This window comes from Manis pentadactyla, chromosome 9 (genome assembly GCF_030020395.1).
Source record: "Manis pentadactyla isolate mManPen7 chromosome 9, mManPen7.hap1, whole genome shotgun sequence".
NCBI classification, from domain to species: Eukaryota; Metazoa; Chordata; class Mammalia; order Pholidota; family Manidae; genus Manis; species Manis pentadactyla.
Genome location: NC_080027.1, coordinates 112,596,295 through 112,621,066, shown reverse-complemented (window position 1 = coordinate 112,621,066; position 24,772 = coordinate 112,596,295). Strand labels below are relative to the sequence as shown.

Genomic DNA, 24,772 nt, shown 5'->3' with positions numbered 1-24,772 from the left:
TAACAAGACTTAATACTGTTAAAATGATAATATCACCCAAAGCTATCTACAGATCTACAGATTAAAGGTCATGAAATCCCTATCAAATTCCCAAAAATATTTTTCACAGAAACAGAAAATCCATTCTAAAACTCATATAGCATCTGAAGGGACTCCAAATAATCAAAATAATCTTGAAAATGAGTAAGTTGGAGGACTCGTACTTCCTGATTTCAAAACTTATTACAAAACTACAATAATCAAAATAATGATACTGGCATAAAGACAGACATAGACCAACCAATGAAATAGAATAAAACGCCCCAAAATAAGTCATCACATATACGTTAATTATTTCAACAAGGGTGCCAAAACCATTCAATGAATGGGTAACAAACGGTTCTGGGAACCCTGATATCCACATGCAAAAGACTGAAGTTAGATAGACCCTGACCTAATATATAAAAATTAAAATGGTTCAAAGATCTAAATATAAGAGCCAAAACTATAAAATTCTTAGAAGAAAAGAGGGGAAATTGTTCATGACATTGGATTTAGCAATAATTTTTTGGCTATGACACCAAAAGCACAGGCAATGAAAGAAAGAAAATCAATAAATAAGACTTTTTTTTTAATTAAAACTTTTGTACATCAAAGGACACTGTCAAGATAGTGAAAAGGCAACCCACAGAATGAGAGAAAATAGCTGCAAATCATGTATCTAATAAAGGATTAATCTCTAGAATATATAAAGTACTACAACTCAACAAAAACAAAATATAAAAAATATTTCTCCATAGAAGCTACACAGGATGGCCAATAAGCACATGAAAAAATGCTCAATAGCACTCATCATCAGGAAGATGCAAATCAAAACCACAATTAAATTCTGCTTCAAATCTGTTAGGATGGCTAAAAAGCAAAATTACTGTATTAAAAGGCAGGCAAATCTTTTTCAATTATGATGAATGCCGCCAAACTGCTATAGCAATTTACTCTTCCAGCCATTAAGGTCTGACATTTTTTTTTTAATCTTGCCCAATCTGATAGGTGGAAAATTGTATTTCATTGCTGTTTTAATTTGCAAAGCTACAATTATGACTGAAGCTGAGTATCTTTACACTGCCTTATTGGCCATTTTTTGGTCTGTCCATTACTTACTCATATCCATTTCTACTAGTTTTTTTTCTAAGTTAACTTATAAAAACTTTTTCTGTTAAGGAAATGGACCTTTGTCTGTCATGAGTGTTAATTATTTTCCCCCCATTTGCTTTGTCTTTTGTCTTTGACTACTTTAGGTCATAAATTTTATTTTTTATATATTTTTAACATATTTACCCTTTCTTCTATTGTTTCCTTGGAAAGTTAATCCACACTCTAAAACTAAAAACATCCACTATCAACCCACACTTCCTTCTAATACTTTCAGAGTTTCCTTTTATATATTTAAGAGGTTGGGGTTTGCCCCACTCTAGGTAACTGGCAATTGTCCCAACATCATTCATTGTTTAGTTCATCTCCTCTCCACTGATGAAGTTACCTTTAACTCATGGCAAAAATAGGAAAAGAGAAAAAAACAACTTATTCGTGTGAATATATACATTTATGCTTATACATGTGTGTATATGAAAACTCTCAAATGGAAGCTTAACACACTAATTTCTTAACACTGTCAATAAATGGGCTGCCTAACTCAGGTATACAGAGTTTACAAATCTCTTAATAAGGTTTTGGACTATGAAAGTAAATATTAGGCACAGTGTCCTCTTCTCCCTCTGCAACAGTAACAAAACGGTCACTAGGCTGCCTCTTCCTCAAAAGTGACGATGAATAAAGTTCCCCCTAGCAGTTTTTTCCCATGTTTGTACTCAGTCTCGCAAAATATTTGTCACCACTAGGTGGAGACAATTTGATAAAAGAATACTGGTCACGGAATAGGAGAAGCTGCAAATTTTCTACAAATATGCTCTAATGGTAAAGAAGCTCTGCTGCTAAATTCTTGGGTGAACTAGCGCTAGTCACTTTGGCTGAGGATCCAGTTTCCGTACTTGTAAATTTAAGAACTTTTATTAAATAGCATCAAAAGCCCTCTTAACTCCAATATTTTGTGTAATAAAAAGCTTACTTAAATGACCTTATATATAAGCCCACTGCCTAAAGACAGCCCTGTCCTCTTGAGCTAAGGTATTCTATCTTCAGAAACTTCCTTTGACTTGAATACCTCAAACAACCACAACCAGTAGTCTCTTCCAATCTTTTCTTTTCAAAACAGGTTCAAAAGAGACATACTGTGTATCAAGTTCACACATCTAGCATTCCAAGTCATAGCCAAGGCTTTCTGAACTTTTTCCTTGTTTTAAAGAAAACAACTGATATACTTCTCTAGGTCCATCTGGCATGTCTGCATATACATTTTAAACAACTGAGCTAGTATAGATTTTCCTCTGAATTGGTATCTTTTGTGCTAGAGGTTTGTGCATTTGGGCAGTTTGTTTTTTTCTGTTGTGTTGTGTCATGTATGTATGTATGTATGTATGTATGTATGCATTTTGCTCCATTTGGTTAGAACATTCCATTTTTGTTGATTTCCTAAATTCTTATTGTCTGTCCTAACAAGAGGTTCCTTACACTGGGACTTTACCTCCTGGTTCTCATCTGCCAGTCTGTATTTTGTAACTCTTTTAAGTATGATTCAGCCTCTGGATGCCTAAGGGTTTCCAGTCTACTGCTTCATCCAATTATGTGAATCTAATGATCTACTGCCAAACTACTGACTCACTAGTAGTTTAGACGTCAGCCTTTGGCATAAGAGACTCTCAGCCCTGAATGCACCTGACCTCTTTATCACAAACTAACCACACTCTTAGATAGGGACTACTTTTAATTCTCCCAGCGCCCTAAGACCACGATACACAAGGGATATTGATAATTTCCATAGGAGACAAAAATTCTGAGTTCCAAAGTAGAGCAAGGGAGGCTTCCAACTTCATTTCACATCCCTACCCAGATTGCAGGAAACTCAATAAGACAGCATATTGAGCTGGTAGCAGGAACCAACTTCCTATTGACTGTGGACTGCTGCTCTATGCCATCAGCACACATGCTTGGCCCCAATATCTGCAGCTTTAATGGCATAGGGAGATCAGTATCTCTCTCTTTGAGAGGAAGATGTGACACACAACTAAGGCATAAGGGAAAGCTTAAAGACTTACACAGGCTTATCATTAGTGACAAAGCTAAAAAGAGAAATCTAGTAGCTATCAAGTCTTTAATCCAAGCTTCGTATCCCGAATAGAAGTTAACAACTTTTGAAAAGTGGTACACGAAGGTTGTTAACCTTTCCTGGGAGGAGAAATGGCCATCGAGTACAGATTCCTGCTAAAATCAGCAAGGCACTGATGAAAAAACGAGTTTTAGCAAGCAGCAATGTGGGAGGTCACAGCAACATGGCCTTGTGTTGCTGAAAATATACCAACAGGGTCTACATTCCTGGGAAGGGCATCATCTGCTGAAAAATTAAACCGGTGGTGAGGTAGCAACACAGGAAAGAAAATTTGATAAAGTAGGATAAGAGAGAAAGATGAAGGCTGATTCCTTCACATTCTCCTAACAGTGACTGGAATACCCTTTCAGAAAGCAGCAAGGCAATTCAACTCCAGGCACACAAGGACATTCCTATTCTTTAACCCAGTAATCCCAGACCTGGGAAATAAGGCTATTAACAATAATAGGCAACATTTACAGTGTTTACTTAATCCTGCTTAATCCTAGCAACTCTATGAAGTGGCTACTATTATTGTCCCCATTTAATAAAAAAGGAAATCAAGCCAAATCATAAATAATTAAATAAATAAGCAAGCAAGCAATTTACTTAAAGGTCTCATAGTAAGTATCAAAAGCAAAACTCAAACCCCAGTCTACTAAGAAGGCCATGCATGCCCCTAACCACCACACCAAACATACTATTCTCACTACTACTACAATACTAACACTATCAGCAGAGATACATTCATCAGGAAATTCCCATTAGTAAAAATAACAACTATTAACACCATATGCAATGACTAATATTACTTGTAAAGTGATGAGAGAGGCCACTGATTTGCAATTGTGCTATAGTTACAGCTATGTAGAAGTTACATTCTACAAGGTAATAAGGAGTTGTTAGTTTGTGGAGAGGGTTTCCCCTCCATTTTTCAACCCTCATTATCATCATATTTCAATAAGCACAAATTTTAACAGTTTTAAAGCAACAACAGATAAGAACAGAGGAGTGAAAAATGTATTTCTGGTCTCCTACATAGGATAGATTTTCTCATGTGGAAAAAGAAAATGACTATTTTGGGGAATGACAGAAGTTGGACTCAGATTCAGGAGACAGTTCTCATTTTGGAGTGTTGAAACTTCCAAAAGGTAAAATGATTTAGCCCTTCTCTTCTGGCTTACCTCCTGGTTTCTGCAACTTGCATCAAATGGAAAAGAAAACAAACTTTAAGGATAGAAAGAAGTCCTACAGCTTAAATGTAAAGATTAACATACTTTTTGAGTTTCATGAAATCCACAAAAATTTGGCATAGCTAATATATACTGGAAATCGACATGACTTCGAGTGCATGGGTGGTGGTGGTGGCGGTGGTGGTGGCGGCGGCGGCGGCAGAGTGTGTGTGTGTGTGGTGTGTGTGTGTGTGTGTGTGTGTGTGTGTGTGTGTGTGTGTGTGTGTGTGTGTGTGTGTGTGTGTGTGTGTGTGTGTGTGTGTGTGATATCCATTAGGGCAGAGCTCTTTATAAGCAATTTAAAAATACATATTTAAACATGTATATTTATTTTTTAAAATTCTAAAACTACTTACTAGCAATTAGCTTTGATAATCTCAATGTGAGTTCTTCAAATAATGTTAGAAAAGTGGAAAACCATAATACCATACTAAAGAAAAACTTACGTAGCAAATCCGTTTTCTCCTAAGCAAAACTAATCTTACTGAACAATAAACAGAAAGAAAAACTGACATTAAGTTGATATAACAAATACTGCTTTCAAGCACTTTTTATACAGTTTTCCACCTATCTCTACTTTTTAACAAAATCCTGTAAGTGCATGTTCAACTTTTCTGAGTCCATACCGCCCCTGCCTTGACAATCTAATGAAATATAGAACTCTCACCACAGGGGGTAAAACATCACACAAGAGAACATAGACCCAAAATCTTAAGAGTATTCACGGACCCTTAAAAGATCCCTGGAGTGAAGGTCTACAACACTTGATCCACACTGTCTAAATAAGCATTCCAAAGCTTAAACAGGGAAACCAGAGGCTATCTATCTTCTCTAATTTCTTCTCAGTTTTTTCAGCTGTACTGCACAAGCTACTGCCATCAAAGACAATTACAGATTCATTCTTGAAAAGATAAAACTTATGGAGACAACCGGTACTGCTTGTTAATTACTTCAGTCTAGCTGCCACAATGAATGTTACAACTCCCTATAAACATAAACACAAAGCTGTAAAGAACCTTAGGATCCAGCCACAAGGAAATGATTAAATACACTATGGTATATCCACTTGAAATACTATACAATCATCAATAATGTTACCAAATTGGTTATGGCATAGAAAATGTGTGTGAAATCTAGAATTAGATTTTAAAATACCCATAAATTTAGGTCTCTATATAGAACACAGTTAAAACTAAGTTTAAACAAAATGAAAACCAAAAGCTAATATTTATTTCCAAAGGAAATACATAAAATTTAAGAGTAATTAAAATTGAATGTTGAGAGCATAGATCACTTTTTTTCTTTCTACTTATTTGAATTATCCAAAATAAAATAAATTTTAAAAAATTAATGACAACTGAAGATTATTATAATATTTGATACTCAACAATCAATATTTGAAAGCCTTTAACAACATATTTCCATTACTTCATAGGGAGATGGGGAAATGCTCCTAGAACAGTACCTCATAAAAACTAAAAAGCTATAAAAAAGGAGTCTTTCCACTAATTTAATGAGGCATGTTTTCTTCACAAATATGCCAATTACAACTTTTAAGATTACGGATAAGAGGATAAATTCATTAAAACTTCTAAATGGCTAATCTTGCTAAGTGTATTTTTTTTAATTAAGGTATCATTGATATACAATCTTATGAAGGTTTCACATGAGCCAACATTGTGGTTTCAACACTCACCCATATTATCAAGTTCCCCCCACGTACCCCATTGCAATCACTGTCCACCAGCACAGTAAGATGCTATACAGTCATTACACCTTTGTGCTATACTGCCTTCTCCCATGACCTACCAATATTGTGTGTGCTAATCATAATGACCCTTAATCCCCTTCTTCCTCCCTCCCCAACCCCCATCCCCCATCCCCTTGCCTTTGGGAACCGCTGATCCCTTCTTGGAGTCTGTGAGTCTGGTGTTTTGTTCCTTCAGTTTTGCTTTGTTGTTATACTCCACAAATTGAGTGAAATCATTTGGTACTTGTCTTTTAAATGTATTTTTTAAAATTTCTTATTGTTTCACTGTTGCTAATTTTTTTATTGAGGTACATACAACAAAATGCACAAACCTTAGTGGCTAAATGTATTTTTTAAAGCACAGATTTTTCTGTAATTGATATTGTAAAGTAACATATAAATACAAGACAATAGGTAACTTCAGTCAAAATAATAACAGCATCTGTTTCCCCTACTCCCTCAGGCCCTTGTCATTTAAACAATCTGCAAAGTGATACCTTGTTCCTACCTGTAAAACTGGGGTCTCATGATATAAGCAAAGTACTTAATCCTGGTGAAAAGAAATGAGGCATGCCATCCTTCAAAGACAATTATTTAAGGAGAAGGGAATAATACATCATCAGCCAGACTTGGAAAAAGCAGGGTTATAGGGCATCCACAACTCCTATAACACCAATTTTCACTTCACCCTAACAAGTTTCTTCTAAATATGGAAATTTATTTCAAAGTAGACACAGAACAATCCCCAGGGTCCATGCCACAGGTAACTGCTTTCTGTGTCTCTTCACATACATACATCCCTTATATTACAATGTGCTTTGCTGTTTACAAAACCCCTTTCTACCTACATTACCTCTTATGTATGATTTTACAAATAACCTATTTTTTTCAAGGATGCTATTTTTTTTTTCAATAGAAAGAAAACAGAGAGAATCCAGACCTAGAGGCCAAGTCTCCTGCCTTCACTTCTGAAGCTCCATCTATACACAACAGTACCCCTTCTGTAATACAGTAAGCCTCCTATAAAACATTTGGTTGGCTTCCAAGACAGACACCCCAGACTGAATTATACTCTATATATAGTAAATAGTGTAAACAGTGAGGGTTCGATGCAATTACTGGCATGGAGGCATTTAAAAAAACGCCTTTTTAAAAGTGAAAATCAATTGGTTAAGTTAAATCAACATAGTGTGTGCATGGTGGGGAGCGCTCTTCTAAAAAGTCAAAATGAAGTACTGCAGATTTGCACATTTTGTAATAGCTAACAGGTAGCGGTAATCAATAGGGAATAGAAAAAAGAGACAGAGTGGACAGTAAAAAGAACAATGTAAAAAGAAACTGCAGGATATTTTTATTTTTAGTAGATAAAAATACAGACTTCTATCTTTTCTTTTGCCCAGAAATAACTGTAAGACTTTAGAACATTAAACTATAAAATAATAAAAGAGTTAAAAGAGTATTTTATTCAGCCATCAAAAGGACTCTGCCCAAATTGCTGGCTCTACAGTGCATGAGAAATCCAAACTCCTTTTTCGAGATCAGCTATTGGTACTACACATTTAGATTAACCCATTATTTTAACCTTTTAATTCTCACATCTGTAAAATCAAACAGCACTCTACTCAAACTATTTCCTAATGACCTTGAAAGGAAGAACAATGATCAATATTTTAATCCCCATTATCTACTGCAAAAACAAGTATTTCTTGAGCAACATCTACATGTGCAGACTAGGCTAGACTAAAAGTGCACAGAAAGTGATGGTCTTTATAATCTAGATGAATAAAGCACAAAGAAATACTTATAATAATGATCAGAACTACAAGAGAACATTGAGGGATCTCAGACAAACAGCTTCCAAAGGAGTTGGGCTGAACACAGCAATCAGAGAGAATGAAGTTGGATTTGATCAAGATAAAAAAATTAAAATAGTTGTCATTAAGTTATCTAGGCAGAGAACAGGCAAATAGGTTGCTGTGTCATTTGGGTTCCCAGAGCACATTACTCATCTGTTAATTGCACTTAACACACTGCACAGTAGTTTGTCATCCCTACTTAGACTGTAAATTTCTCATGGACAGAGATCCTGTCCAATTCATTTTTGTATCCCTAATTCCCAGCTTAGTGTTTGGCACACAGAAGATAATCAATAAATGCTTTTTTTTCAACAAGCAAGGTGAGGACACGTGTCCTTATTTACTTTATTTTAATCTACACTATTTGTGCAGGTTAGTCACTGATTGTCTCTCAACTCCAAAATCATCACTCTAGAGACTACCCTATGGTGCTGGGGCTGAGACTTTGCAAGTGTATTTCACTGGCTCTCTTGTCTGTTAGAAGGCTCTGTGTTAGGCTTTGCCAATGAAGACAGTAAATGGAGACTGGAAAGCAGGAAGGGGTTGAGGAGACTTCCTTCCAGTTCCTGGCAGCAGAAATTGGTTCCAGACTCCAGTTTCCATTTGGTACTCTCAGAACTAGCCTTAGCAGCTGAACACACCTCCTCAAAGGTTCACAACCAGCCCAATGGAACTTCTCTGAGCTCTTAAATTGATTACTGTAATGTTTTCTTTTTGCTCTTATACCCATCTAACCAACTCTCTATATTAAATCCCCTCTATTGAAATTCTGAATACTAATACATTATTAAAAACAGTGATTCTCACTGTTCTTCGCTGAAGGGGAAAGTAAATAAAGTTTGGGGTTATTCTTATAGATAAAATGTATTTTATAAAGGGTAACTTAAAAACCTTTAAATTGTATATGTTAAGCTGCAGCATAAAAATCATTTAACTTTTGTGATTTAAACTATCCAGCTTGGAAAGGAAAAAGAGAGGAAATGAGATATATTTAAACAGTGCAGACCATCCAAGCACACCCACCTACCTCCTTCTACTAGAATACAAATCATAGAGAATATGTGAGATGGGGGAGCTCATCTGCAGTTCCTCAGTACTCTGAATTCCCACAAGCCTTTCCTAGTGTGAGAATAAGGCTATGCTTAATATGATTCTTATATATAAAGGCTTTTTTTTTTTTGCTGTTGTTTAGCATGGCTCCTAAATGCAAGCTATTTCATCTAGTGTTCAACAGAAGAAACGGCAATCTGTTCCAACCCTAAAGCTGAGCTGAACTTATTGGTATGTGCTTCTCCCTCCCTAAGGGATTTTCAAGCATAATTTTTCCCTACATGTGATTTTCATTTTATGTACTGACTTTAGAATCCAACCTCTTTGTAAAATACAACTCCACAGTATAGCAGAGAAACAAACCCCCCTTGCAGGAGAACCCATAATCAACACATGTGTTGAAAACAAATGACCAAAATGCTATGATATTTTCATATGGTCTGTTACTTCACTTAATAAGATGCCCTCATGAGACAATTTAATATGAGGTTAGTTCCAAAAATAATTTTTCACTATTGTACTTAATAAACTTTTTTTGGAAAAATTTTGACAAAATAGCAGATAGACAGAACATGCTAATCTATTCTCTGAAATGGGAGAAGGCAAACTCAAGCAACAGGAATCTTTCTCAGAATTTTCAGTAATGTATACAGCTGCTGGGCATGCAACAAGAGTATCACTAGGCCCAGACACACTAGTACACTTCAGCTGCCTAACAGCTCTAAGACAAAAGTGAGAAGAATTTTAAATCTCAAAGTCTCAGGTCTAGTTCCACTGGAGCTCCTTCCTCTGCACAGCATAGATAGTAGACCACCTACCATCTTAGCATCTATAATGTCAGCAATTCATCACCTACTTCCTGCCTAAAGACATACTAACACCAGCTTCTACTTAAGTGCCAAGAATGCCATTACCAATGTCAGTATGTTCACGTAAAGTCAACCAAACTGTACTCCTTACAGCAAAAGACATTAGAGGACCCATTTGACACAGCAGGTAGCAAAGGTGAAAGACTAGCAGGGAATCAATAGGATTATCTGAATTTACAGGGTAAATGGTACTTTGTACCCCAAATCATATGGGAATTTAGTCAATTAAATGCAAATAAACATTCAATAAGTTACTACCATAACTAAGATTTCAGAAAAGTGAAAAAAAAGTTAATTAAATAAACTGGTGTCTTTAGACAATGTCTTTCTTCCACAGTGTATATAATAAATGCTAATAAAATATCAAGTGTAAATCTGTGAGCAGAATTTACATTATCTCACAGTATTTTCCTTTTTTAACAAACTGCACACTCTAATGCATTGTTTAGTTCCTCCAACTTTAATAAGTCACTACAAAACTATGAGGTGCTTTAAGTCATACTAGAAATGCTGCCACGATTTTAATGAAGTGTACTTTAATGTAAACTCACTTCTCCTGCGGGAAGGCATTAGGATTCTTTACTAATGTATAGAAATGAAATTGTCACTGGAACATCTGGTTATATATTATTCATTAGACATGTATCACCTTTACTACACAGACTGGTTAATATAAACACAAATCATGAATAAATCAGAGTAAAGAGACAGACCTGACACCACAAACTGAAGGTCAGTAATAGGCAAATGAAATTCCAAAGATGTTTGCTGACCTGCTCTATATTTCTATCCACATGAACCTGGGAGCTACCGGTCTAAAAGCTACACACAGGCAGAGAAAAACTCAAAATTCTCTGTATTTTTAATGTTTGCATTGTCTACATTACCTTAGTGGTTCTAATCTGAAAATTTTCTATGCAGCATATTTGAGCCTATTTTTCAAGTACTCAAACAGGCTGGCCTAGTCAGGCAGTTTTCCTTCATAAATTCTCCATTTCACTCTGGCACCTACGATAATTAACCTCAAATGTGGATTCCACAAGGGCATCCGAAGGAAATAACTCAAACCTTAGAAAAAGTGAGGGGCCATATTTGCTCTGCTATCCCTGGAAAATGGAGTCTTATAAAACTACCCATTATTTTACTAAACAGTACGTTAAACGTGCAATCAAGATTTTAAAAGATACCTGTTGATTGTGACAAGTAGAAATTTCAGACGAAAAAGGGAAATGCAAGAGTCACGTTGCCGTTTAAATTCTTTATAAATCAAAGGATCAAATACTCAGTTTAAGAACCAAGATCTAACATCAATCTAAGTTACTAAAATATTCAACAACTACACCCTAATGCACATGGGGAAAGCAGATTATCCACCAATTACACTAAGTATCCCCGCTTATCATCTTGGAACTATCAAAAGATTATGTAAAGCAAATCACTCGTACGTTAGTTTTAAACATAATTCTCAGTCCAAACACTGAAACCGCGTCTTTTATTATTTTTGATTTTTATAAGAAATAAAGCAGCAAACCTATCCTTTTCATCCCAAATTTCTTTACACACATCAAGGAAACCTGACATTTTCTGACCTTTTTACTACGTAAAGGCCCACATTCTCTAAAACTTCTGATAGCGAAGCAGTAGATACCAAAAAAGACATCAAGTAAATAAACCGTTACGGTCTTAGCGGCCAAATAATCACAACGAACCTCGAAGTTTGAGAGACCAATTCTTACCAACAGCGTCTGCGGGAGCCGGGAGGCTACTTCAGCAGGAGGGAAAAGCCCGTGACAACCAGGACGAGGGCTCCCGGGCGACACGGGGTACCGAAGATCTCAGCGTAAACGACAGGATTCAAAATGCTAAGCTTCCATCGGAAATAAACCCAGACACCCCCTCCCCCCACGACTCCTCCCGGGCAACCTCGCGGTTTTAAAAAGCAGCAACTGGTAAGTCCTGAGCAGGCCGGTGGCACTCCAGGAATGTCTCAACCAGGAGGGGTCTCTCCGCAGCCTACGAGAACCCCGACTCCAGCACCCGCGGGGAAAGGGGGGCTGCGCACAAAGCGCCCCTGCCCCACCCCCACGGCGCAGGCACACACACCCCCGGCTGCAGGGAGGAAGCCTGGAGAGAACCCCGCATCCCTCGCTGCTCGCCCCGGAGGAGGGTTGCGGAGGTTGGCGACCGCGCCCGGGGCCGAGGGGCTCGCCGCAGCCCTTGGCCTCCGCGCCGAGCGGGCAGCGAAGGACGCTTCGCCCAGCGGTTCTCCGTGCACGAGGCAGACCCACCACCCCCGCCGAGACCCTCGAGGAAACGGGAACAATGAGAAGCCGCCTCCCCGCCTTCCCCGCCCCGAGAGCGGCTGGGGGCGGCAGCGCCATCTCCCCTCACACCCCCGCGAACACACACACCCCCCGGCCCCGGGGCCGCCGCCAGCCGCCCGCAGCCCGGCCGAGCCGACGCGCGTCCCGGCCCGCCGCTCCCGCGCCCTTCGCCCCCGCCAGCCCCACTCACCGGCGCCTGTCCCGGACCCGGACTCCGCTGGCCGCGGCCGGAGCGAGACTTAGGGAGAAGCCGCCGCGGCCGCCGGCGCCGCCACACAATATGGCGAGCTCCGCTTCCGCAATGGAGCTCGGGAAATACAACAGGGGCCGCTCAATATTCATGAGAGACCGAGGAGAAGCCGACTCGGCCAGCGCTGCGGGGAGGGCGGGAAGGAGCGAGCGAGCGAGCGAGGGGGAGGAGGCGCGGGCCGGGGACGTGCACGGCGCGGGGAGCCCGCGGCGTGAGGGGAGGCGGCGCCGCCGCGCGCCGGCCGGGAGGCCCCACCGCCGCCCTCCCCGGGCCGGCAGCCCCGCCCCCGGCGACGGCCGGATGACGGCCGCGCCGCCGCCTCCGCTCCGCCGTGCTCGTCGGCCCTCCCGCTACGCCTGCCCGGCCGGCTGCGGACTTTGGGCTCAGAGTCCTGCTCTCCGTGACCGCGTCCCGTGCTCGCCCAGACCCCGTCCGGTGGAAGTCCTCCCCAGGCAGTCACCTCCAGAACTTCACCCGAACTTCAGCGCTCTGCCTGCCGCCCCCGTTCAACACACACACACGCACACACGCTTTCCAGCCTTGCGGACCGAACCAGCAAGACCTAATTATTCCAGGGAAAATGACCTTCAGTTCTGGAGACGCCCGTAAGCATGCTAATGGTTTTCATCGCTTGCTGCTGTTTTATTCTTACCTTCTTGGTCCCTTCCAGTATTATCTTCTGGAGAATATAAGAATAGATTAAATAGATGATACTATTACCTAAAACACAACCAATTCGTCTACAAAAAAATTGTGTAAAATGCGCTTAAGTTGGGCTATACACTGAAGAAGTAACAAGTGAGAGCCTCCTGACTGCCGATGTACCGTTGGTGAGATGTCATGTTCTCCTGAATAGATAGTCAACCTTACCAGACAGTAAATGTGAAGGCACTTGTGGCATAAAGGACTAGACTGCCCGGGGAATTGGGTAAACCAGGTTTACGGTCTCCAATATGTCTCTTAATGACGCGACTTAAGTAAATTACGTAACTCCTCTGGACTTTCTGTTCCTCATTTACAAACTGAGGATAGCGTTGAATGATTCGTCCGTCCTTTCCAGCTTCTCAACTCCCTGAAACTCTACAAGCAAGGCCAAATAAATGGTACGAATTTACATAGGATTTTGGAAAACAAAGGGATGGATTCCACTTGGTGTGGTCTTGAGGACCTAGAATTTGAGTGACAGATAGCTTTGGATAGTAAAAGAACAGGCATTAAAGTATTAAAGACAGCACATTATGTACCCTACCTAACAATCCATTAAACAAGAGCAAAGCATTATTCTTTTTCACTGACTTGAAAACTTTCAGCCACCATCTATAAATAAGAAATGATAATTCTCAGACTCTATGAGCCCTTCAAGGTTAAGCTCTTCCAACACTGAAAAAAAGAAAACCAAAATACAGATGGTCCCCAATTTATGATGGTTCTGTATACCAATTTTTTTTACTTTACCCTAGTTCAAAAGCGATATGCATTCTGTAGGAAGCATACCTCAAATTCTGAATTTGGATCTTTTCCTGGTGCAAGAAGTATGCCATGTAATCCTCTTTCATAATGCTGGGGAGCGGCCTCACTGCAGTTCACAGTGAGCCATGTGATCACGGGGGTAATCACATCAATATGCTTACAACCATTCTGTACTCATATAGCCACTGTTTTTCACTTCCAGTACACTATTCAATCAATTACATGAGATGCTCAACACTTCATATAAACAAGCTTTGTGTTAGATAATTTTGCCCAAATGTTGGCTAATGTAAGTGTTCTGAGCATGTTTAAGGTAGGCTAGGCTAAGCTATATTTGGTGAGTTAAGTGGATTAAATGCATTTTCAATTTATGATATTTTCCATTTAAGATGCGTTTAGCGGGATGTAACCCCATCGTAAATCAGGAAGATCTGAAATCAGGGATGCTTCTACTGCTTTCTTCCTATAAGTGTCCCCATTCTAGAGATAGTGTAGTTGCAGAAACATCTCCCTTCTTAATTCATGATGACTGCATGTGTAGTTCCATTAAAGATGTTCATAATTCAGAACCTTTTGCTCTGGTTATGTTTATGAAAATAATGATGTGTGGTGAGATTAAGATCTTCCATGGATATTGAGAAAAACGATCATTTGTAGAAAGCACAGGAACTTTATGGATGAAAGTTAAATATAATTCTTAAAAATGATTCACAGGAGAATTAGTGGAAAAATGGAAAATTTATGGGATATCTAGATTAAATGTGATTAAAAAGCTAGACCTCAGGCTAGCATCCTTAGTAGGAAAGACAAATTAATGGAACTCATCTATTTTATCTCTCACTCAAAAACTTGGTGCTGAGAGTACTATGGGCGTTCCCTGACTAGTACCTGAAAGATTATGTTATGCTGTAGTAACAAACATCTCCAAAACATTCATGCCTTAACACAATAAATTTTATTGCTTGCTCATGCTTCATGTGGATTTATTTCCTGTTCCAGTTACTCCAGAAGCCACATTGACAGAGGGTCCACTATCTTATAGCTGTATTACCTAGAACACAGCAAGTGAGTCTCAGTGGCAAAGGAAGAAAGTGACTAAAGAGTCCCCATGCACTTTTCAGAGCCTCATCTTGGAAAGGAAATATATACCATCATATTTCATTGGCCAAAATTTGTTACATAGCCTATCCCATCTGCAAGGGGACCGAGTCCTTGAACAAAGTTCAGGGGGAGAACTGGGGATACTGGTGATTAATATTAATGTCAACCACTCTGATCCCATGAATAAGCTCTTATATATTATGAAAAACTCCAAGAAGTTTTATTCCATACACTGGCTCCTTTGAGTAGCTTCAAGAAAGTTATGCTTTCAAAACTAAATTCTATGTACTTGTTAAGAGTTGAGTATCGTGTAAACAGAATGGTTTTTTCATTTCCTTCCCCTTTGTTTTAATTGTGTATTAAGTCAGTGTCAAGTCCATAGTCTATTAATAGTGATTTGACATATCCAGCCTATATTCTTTTCGCTAATTTTTTGATCCAACATAAAAGATACCACCCTGAAAAACATTTCTACTAACATCCTGCCCCCCATGTTAAATATACTAATTGGAAGTGATAATCATATTTTAAGTAGGAAAACATTAATACTACATAATACAAGCATCATATAGGTGGATGACTAGATAAACTCTACTTACAAAGATTCTTTTCCCTCAAAACTTGAGTAGTACCCTGTTAATCACATGGTAAGTTGGGTAGGCATCTCTGATCACAAAAATCACCTCTTTACTGGTTTTCTGCTATGGTAACGTTACAAAATTAGGGATGAGTTCAGCTCAACAAACTTTTATTGAGTATCTACTATGTGTTGATATGTTGGCACATATAGTAGATGTTCAACAAATAGGTGTTAAGTGAATGAGAGACTGGGAGTCTTTTATTCCAATGTGTATATGAAATGTAATACTACATATGAGTTTGGCTTGTCTCACTTGCATCACTTATGAGCAGAAATTCCTCTCAAGATTGCATTTAGTCCCTCCAGAGGCTTTCCCTATTTAGGCAGTATGTCTTAAATGAAAATTCATGCCTGCCTATCTATATCCACCACATGAATATCTTTTCAGCAGTGCTCTAAATATCTGTTCTGAGATGAAGATTACAGGCCACCTGTACCCTGTTAATAATATACTATGTATGTATCAGCTTATAGAGTGCCATTATTTTTACTCCCATTTACATCCATTATTTCACTGAATCTTCAGTACAATCCTACAAAGGTAGGGCTTCTAATTTATAGACAAGGGAAATATGACTTTTGTAATTAACTAACTCTCCAAAACATTGTGCTCCTAAGTGGCAGAGCTGAGGCTCAGACCTAGGTCATCCAAGTCCAAGGGCAGGATACTTCCCATTATGCCTCTTGTACCTTCCACTGTGTGTTGCACACACAAATCCAGCTTTTTAATCCTTTCTAATTGGTAAGCAATATATGAGACAAACATCTCCACATCTGCTTCTCAACACTAGTATTTATTCCAATCCTCAATGTGGTCTGTATTTAAGAAGCTAGAGATGATGCTAAATAAAATATTATATGAACCTGATCCATTGACCAGGTTATGTTTTTATTTTCTTAGAAAACTGGCTTTAAAAAAACAAAATGAAATTAAAGCTAACAGGTTAAAAGACTGAAATAGCTTGAGATTTAATCACCATCTATCTATCTGCATATATGTGTGTGTGTGTGTATCTATATACATATATATGTATATATATATATATATATATATGCTTTTGTCAAAATATATCTTCTACCAAAATCTTTGTCATCTTTTAGATGTGTTTTCTTTGAAAGGGTCAAGTTAAGTAGGGACGTTGTAGAAAGGCCTAGAGAGACCTATAATTCAAGGTGGCTTCAGGAAGCAGGCAACTCAAGATTTACAACCTCTTCAGCTGAAAAAATATAGCTCTAACCACAAGCTTTAGTGAAGTTTTATTTGTATTTCAGTATACTGCATTTTGTGACATTTCCTTTGGTGTTTTAGTTCATTGTTCCTTTTTATATTCCCAAGACAACAGAAATGATTGGTGCTACTCTTTTAACTATTCAACTTAAAGGCGTTAAACAGATTAAATGAGACGAGCTACTTAGACTTTTGGAGAGAACCAAACAATGTTGCTATTTCTCTCCTATGGAGACGTGGAATGGTATTTTATATGTCCCAGATGTGGCTGCATTCTGCCTAACATCTGTTAGTGCATTTTATTAAAATAAAGAGCTAGCATGTGCTTGAAAAGTCAAAAGAATGAATAAAAGTTTTCATTCTGATGCAGCATGAATAGCTAGCTGTTCCTTTGTAGTTAATAATGGAGAACATAAATGGGAGATATTATTGTGACATCCAACTTCAACTATAAAATAAAGTGTGATTTAATAACTATTAGCTTTTAGTTTTCCAATATGAAGACGTTTGTTCCATTTAAACAAACTTTGTAGGTTTTTCCTTTCAAAATGTTTACGGCAAGAGATCAGATTTGTGCCTTGACACTGATCAAGGAACACCAAGAATCATCATGGAAACTAACAAGGAATAGATCAGTAAGATTGAAACTGAGAACTAAAATGGAAATTTCTCTGGAAAAGAAGGCTGGAACATCCCAGATAGGGAAGTACAAATGAAGAGTGCAAAATATTTAAATCAATTGACAGGTTGCTCAAACTGCCTTTGTGGACATTTAAATTTTTCACGCTTAAAACAAGCACAGTGCTAGAATGGTTTTATGTGGGGTGCGAGAATAGAGGATAAAGACATCTTACCTAACACATTTCTTGGAAATGTTTCTTTAGTGGAGAATTTAAAAGAACTGCCAAATCCCACCCATACAAAGAAAATTTTGTTTTAGACTGCATCAAGATCTGGAAACTGCTGCAGTATCCATCTGCTGAGACATTACCATTCTACAGTGTGCAAAAGCAAGCCACTTAAATATACATTGAATAACATACTGAAGTAGGTTTTAATTCAGGTAAATCTGAAAATCATCCTAGGTCAACCTAGAATACTGAAGTTTCATGAGTTATGTCCAGGAAGAGAGATTTCTTAAGGATTTTTGTCTGTAGGAAATTGTTTTATCATTTTTTAAATAAACATATTTCATTAATCATGCTTATTAGATCAAAATTGACTGTGGTTCCTTGAGAATTACAAAGTCTTCTACATATGGAAAAATATGAAATAAAGGTAGCTGCAAATGAACCTTCTCATCGTTGTATCCTATTATGGATGTATGGGTGGCCTAACTCTCCTTATTGTGTCTGTCTTTGACACTCACTCCTTCTCTGATACAATTAGTTCTTGTTCTAGGACAGTACTGATGTGCATTGTTAGTGGATTTCCAATTCCTTGACTTCTTGGCAGTTACACATTTTTAGCTTCCAGTCTTCACTCTTGGACTTCATCACATTAGCTGCCCTGATTTGACCCTTTCCTAAAATATGTAAGACTACTGTGGGCCTGACCTCAACACAGCTGTCCTTTCTTCCACATGATCCAGTTCTTAGCCGTTTGCCAACCTTTTCATTTCCTGACTTGGCTCTTTAATTAGGCTTGGCGTTATTCTCATCCCAGCCTTTAGCTTGGAACTTGACACACAGTGAATGCAAACTGCATTACAAGAAGTTGTCGCAACATAATCCGTAGACACTGTATCATTCATGGTACAGAAAAAGGGCCATCTCCATCAACAAATACAGAAAATACTGAGTTCTTGAGTGGGAAGAACAGAGATGGAATGAAGTTACTATAGGAACAACTACTCCAGAAACGATCTTGGGTCAGGAGAACTCATGTTAGAAATGTCATGTGATATTGTTGCAGATACCCAAAGAAGTCATGACCAAACGGAACGTTTATTATTGGTTGACTTTCAAGTAGAGGGTGTTGACTTTTAAAAGTCCTGTCAAAACACAGTAACATTTCAGACCAAGAGAAGTTTAAAATGCTATACATTAATCCTAACATTCCAGTTGGAACTCGAAATTGGACTAGTTCTCAAACCACACTTAGCATCTCTCTTCTGCATTCACTTGCTTAGATCAATAGTGTGCAAGTATATGCCCTGATGCCAACCACCCACCAGAGTAAGAGTAGCATGAAGGAAACATGTTATTATTCACCTTTCCATACCAGTCACTATTCATCTTTATGTGGGTCTCAGCACTTGACACAATGTAATATATATGTAATAAATATATACCTACATATATATGCCTAGCTCCTAAAATACATTTGGTATGCCTTTAAATAATAATAATTACAAAAGTCAGAAGTTACTAAAAATACTTGCTTTATATATTTTGCAAATAGCATCTAGTTTAATCATTACAATAAATTGAGAAATGCACATTTGAATAGATATAACTTTCTACCTGCCATGTTCATGCAATTATAATACTCATTTTTGGTTAGTATTTATGAACACAAATATTACATAGATTATTGATGTGCATGAAAAATGACACAGCCTCTTAAGAAGGTTATTTGGTAGTTATCTCTCAAAACTTTAAATATGTATATCTTTTAGCCTAAGAAATCCAATTCTAGGAATGTATCCTACAGAGATACACAAGTGTGGAAAGAAATATATACATGGATGTTAATTTTTGCATTTGTAAGAAACTAAATATAACCCTCATTTTTGGCTATGTATATTTTGGCATATCCATATAGTATTATATCATATAGTCATTAAAAAGAATGAGATAAAGCTACAAAAACTAATGTAAAAAACATATCAAAAGATATATTATCACTTAAAAAATCAAGTTTCTCAGCAATATGCAATAAGTACCATATATCTCATTTTTGTATACAAAAACATTCAAAAGAATATAAACCAAACTACTAAGAGGGATTACATTTCAGAAACCACAACTTTTAAGGACTTTTAGTTTCTAAATTATTTTTTAATTTCTGTGTTGTTTGAATATTTCATATTGGAATAAAATGTGTTTTATCATGAAAGTGGTAAAGATACAATTACATATAAAAAGTAAACTTATATAATGAAAATGAGAAAAATCACAGCATACAGCTACCTATTGTTAGCCAGAGGACTGAGGTAAAGGAAACAACTGCTCTAGATCATCACCAGCCAAAACAAATAGCAAAACTAGAACTTGGTAATTCTTTACTGTGTTTCTAGAGATCTAGTTGTGTAGTGGCCTTGAAAATCAGAGATTCAAATGACTTATTACTAAACCTCACTCTCCATTACCTTAAACATTCCTAACAGTGCATAGTAAGTATTTAGGCTAAACAGGGACCAACCAATGATTATAGATCCCTCAAATAGCAACCCTTTAAAAGAGTTCTAGGATCTATATAATTATCTTGGGATTCGATTCTATTCTCCTCCCACTAATTTATGTCCCCAGTCTCTGGGAGAAATATCAGGTGTTGCTTTCTAATTAGACTCCTTAGTACTGCCTCAAGAAATTCCTACTGATTTAGCATGTGATTGCTGGAAGAAAGTACAAATTTTAAGTTGAGAATCAAATATTTGAATTTCCCATCTTATATACCTCCATTCTGGGGAATTTTTATTTTCCAAACTCTTTGAGATCACCATGTGGTAAAAAGCTTGAGCAATATATTAGGCTGGGTACAGAAGACTTGACCTCCCTCCAAATCGGGCTCAAATGACCTGAGGGGTCACAGCAGGAACACTTGCCACTGCAGTCTGGGTACAGTGGGGGTGGGGCTATGCAGAGACAGCGGATCTCAGGGACTGTCTGAAAAGGACAGGTTGTTTGTCCAAAGTGGCCAAATGCTGAAGCAAGAATACAATACACAGACAAGGAAGAAGTCCAAGAGAGGAGGACTCAAGGTAAGGTTAAGGGCATGCACGACACCTACATGAAAGATGAATCAGGGGGTCTGAATCCAGGAACATCACAGTAGCTATCTTTCCTTCTCCTCCAATGGAGAGGGTGATAAGTCAGATGAGGAGAAGGGGTGAGGTACAACACGACTGCTGTGAGCTGAGGCTGGCAAAGGGACACCTCTGACGTTGACTCGAGGTCCTAAATTTGCAGTTGGGTCAAATCTGATGACACAGGCAGAACAGAATTGTTGAATGACAGCTGTGAGAAGCAGAGAATTGGTTAGGAAAATTAGAGATGCGGATCCAAAGAGCACACCATTACTGAGAAGAGCTCCTGAGATAGATGTGAGGACTCAGTGAGATGAGAAGAGTCAGGGACAGTGAGAGCTGAACATATGATGTTGGGCTTTCTCTAGGCTCTCTTATATTTTTCTGACCCTCTGACCCACTCCAGCTCAGTCTCTCTTGTGGCTTCTCATCATCACCCCAAATCCTATGTTTTAGGATGTCCCAGGGTTTAGTCTTAGGACCTTTTTTCCTAATTTATATCCTCTCTTTGGGTGATCCTGTGTACTCATGTGGCTCTAAATACTACCCATATGTTGACAACTCCCAATCTTCTCCAAACTTATGAACTTCTGTAAGTTTCTGGAAACTTAAGGATCTCTCTCCAAATTTATGTCCAACTCCCTATTCAGTCCCTCTATTTGGATGTCTAATACATGTCTCAAATAAAAAACGCCTAAACTGGGCCTCCTCTTTGAAATGTAAAGAACAATATATGGTTTTTTACTGCCCTTTTATTTTATTATTTGCTATAATATCTATATTGCTTCACTTAAACCCAAGGGGGTTAAAAGAATTACTATTTATAATTACATAAAACCACATAAATAACCCAAATGAAAAATTAATGTTTTAAGTGTATTTGCATACATGTATCTGCATAAATGTATTTGCATATATTTATACATTCCGTTAGCAAGAATCTACCATTAGCAAGACTCAATAATTCAAAGGACAGAAGACACAGACCCTCTCTTCCAAGAACCCAGCATCTAGTAGAGGACATAGGCACACACAAACTCTGATGAGGCTGATAAAAAAAAGTAATAGGAATAACTCTCTCCTGAGGCCCATTATTAATTATACCCTATGGAGCAGCATTTCTCATTTCTCGTAGGGTTCCAGTCTTGGCAATATTAGCTTTAATCCTGGAAATTAGAAGAGTTGTAGGTAAATTCACAACTGTGTTAATAGCCAACATCCTCATACACTCTGTATGTGTCAGGTACAGTGCTAAGTATTTTAGAAGCATCATCCCATATCATCTCTATAACAAGCCTGTGAGGAAGTTGCCATCTTTATTACCATTTTCTGGATTAGAAATATTCTAAACATTTAATATTTGTCCAATTACCTCAAGTAATAGGGTGGACAAAAGCATATCCTTAACCAGTCCTCTAAACTGCCTTCTCACAATTGGTGACCCTGGTTTAACTAATATAAAAGGCATTAGGTATTTTTAATATTTGAACTAAAATAAAGGAATAAATGTATGAATAATGCAAATAGTGAAATCTATTATGCTTTAGTAATAATCCCCAATTACTAAACATAATTGGATAAAAAGACTATAATATAAGAAGTCATGACATGGTGGGTTCAGTTTTTCAAAACTCATAAAGACACAGGAGCAGAAAGGATTGATCATTTCAGGTTTCCTGCTGTTTGCCTTTGGAGCTAAGCTCCTCGTTCTAAAGTACATTCTGTGTTTTGGGCCTTATTACTGAAACATAGAAAAGCTAAGATGGAAAAATCATTAGATTTGCAAAAGCTAAGAGAATAGAAATCAAAGCCTGTAGGAGTAGAGTCTTACAAATTTATTACTGGTTATGCATTGATTTATCACATATGGTGGGAATTTAAACCAGATGTATGTTTAATGGAGGTGGCCATCCCATGACAGACAGGGGAGAGGAATGTGACCTCAGTTTCAAAGTAGAGAATCAGAACTTATTGGTGGTTTAGAAATTTCCTTTTATGCTAGTTATATAATAGAGTTAAAGTTCTCCAATCATCTTTTCAAATTAACTGGGACTTCATTTCTTAATCTGGAAATTGTTGAGACTTAAGACTTTTGAAATGCAATTATTTTCATTTTGAGACAGACCTAAGATATTTCTGAGTAACTTTCACTTAATCTGAAGAAAAACATTCTTGGAAAATACAGCTCTGATATGTAAATATTTTACACATCCCCATTTGTTCCATCTCATCTGGAATTCAGACATCACATTTTAATAGCACATCTTTGTCTGCCATCTGCTTTTTAAAAACTGAAGCTTTAAAAAAATCTATTCTTTCAAGTCACATTTAAGTATTGAAATTAATTTCATTTTAAAGATATACATCTAAGAAAATTATTAAAAGATCTTTCTCTGCATTAGCTTAATATCTATCTATAATTATATAATCTCTATTTTTCAAGTCTTTAAAATTATTAGTGGAGAAAACATTTTTCATAATAAATGCTTTAATTGGAAATGGTCTTGGAACAAAAAAATATACAATATGGAATGACTTTATAGTCATTCCTCTATTTTGAGGGGAAACTTTTGAAATCACTGGCAAAGATGTCTTTCTCAAGATGAAATTGTGACTTAGTTTTTAGTTTAATCTTATAATACATTTATGTGATAATTAAAAAAAATAATTAGTCAGTTTAGACAGTTTCTATCACAGGAGACCAACCCAAGACAATTGATTATACTAAGGAGACATACACAATACACATATACATGTATATTGACTGCCAAAGATCATTAATTTGCTCAAAGCTAGAGTGATGATCATTGACAGTCTAAAAAAAGCCGTGAAGGAAAGTCTCTCTCTCTCTATGGAGTTACCAAGTAGAAAGTGAAACATGCCTAAAATAAGCTACCTCGGTGTCTCATCATATGTCTATAAACTGCCAAAACAATTTGTTCATTTGTTTAACTTTCCTCAAACATGCATTGAGCACTCATTATGTTCTGGACACTCTTATAGGCATTAAGTATTCTCTTGTGTCTGATTCTTTTACTCTATGCAAAGTTTTAGAGATTACCCATATTGTATGTTCATTCTACTTTATCACTGAGTAATAGTCCTTTGTATACACATGCAACATTTAAAAAAATCCATAAACCTGCTAATGGACACTTGTATTTACTTTCAGTTTTTTGCTATTAGGAATAAAGCTGCCATTAACATTCTTGGTCCTGTTTTTGTGAATGGGTATTTTCTTTTACTTGGATAAAATACCCAGGGGTTGAATTGCTGTATCATTAGGTGGGTATATATATTTTACAAGAAGCTCCTAAACAGTTGTCCAAAGAGTCTATGTTATTTTACACTTCCATCAGCAGTGAATGAGAGTTCCATTTGTACAACATGCTTGACAACAATTGATGTTGTGAGTCTTTTTAGTTTCAGCCATTTTAGTGGGTGGGAAGTGAAATTTTAATATGGTTTTAGTTAATATTCCCCAGATGACTACTGATGTTCCTTAAGTATCTTTTCATGTGCTTATTGCTCACTTGTATGTCTACCTTTGTGAAATGTCTATTCTTTGCCTATTTTTTAATTGGGTATCTTTTATTTGTAGGAGTACTTTATATAAGTTCTTTCTGAGATATATGTATTAAGAATGTTTTCTTTCATTTTGTGGCTTGCATTTTTTAATAGACTTTATTTTTTAGAGCAGTTTTAGGTTAACAGCAAGACTGAGCAAAAGGTATAGAGAATTCCCATATACCTCTACCCCTACATATGCATAGCCTCCCCCACTATCACTA

General features: G+C 37.4%; 1 protein-coding gene across 3 annotated transcripts in view; it reads right to left on the bottom strand.

The window, feature by feature from the left end:
* Nucleotides 1–24,772, bottom strand: part of RNF2 (ring finger protein 2) — a 91,974-nt gene that overhangs the window by 32,405 nt on the left and 34,797 nt on the right. Inside the window, exon 1 of one of the 3 annotated variants that reach the window (XM_036912558.2) lies at nucleotides 12,513–12,652. The exons of 1 other annotated variant lie outside the window; for it this stretch is intronic. The gene's annotated coding sequence lies outside the window, so the exon portion shown is untranslated. Of the gene's footprint in view, nucleotides 1–4,425; nucleotides 4,462–12,512; nucleotides 12,653–24,772 lie in introns of those variants that run through there. One more of the 3 variants, XM_036912557.2, reaches the window with a different exon arrangement.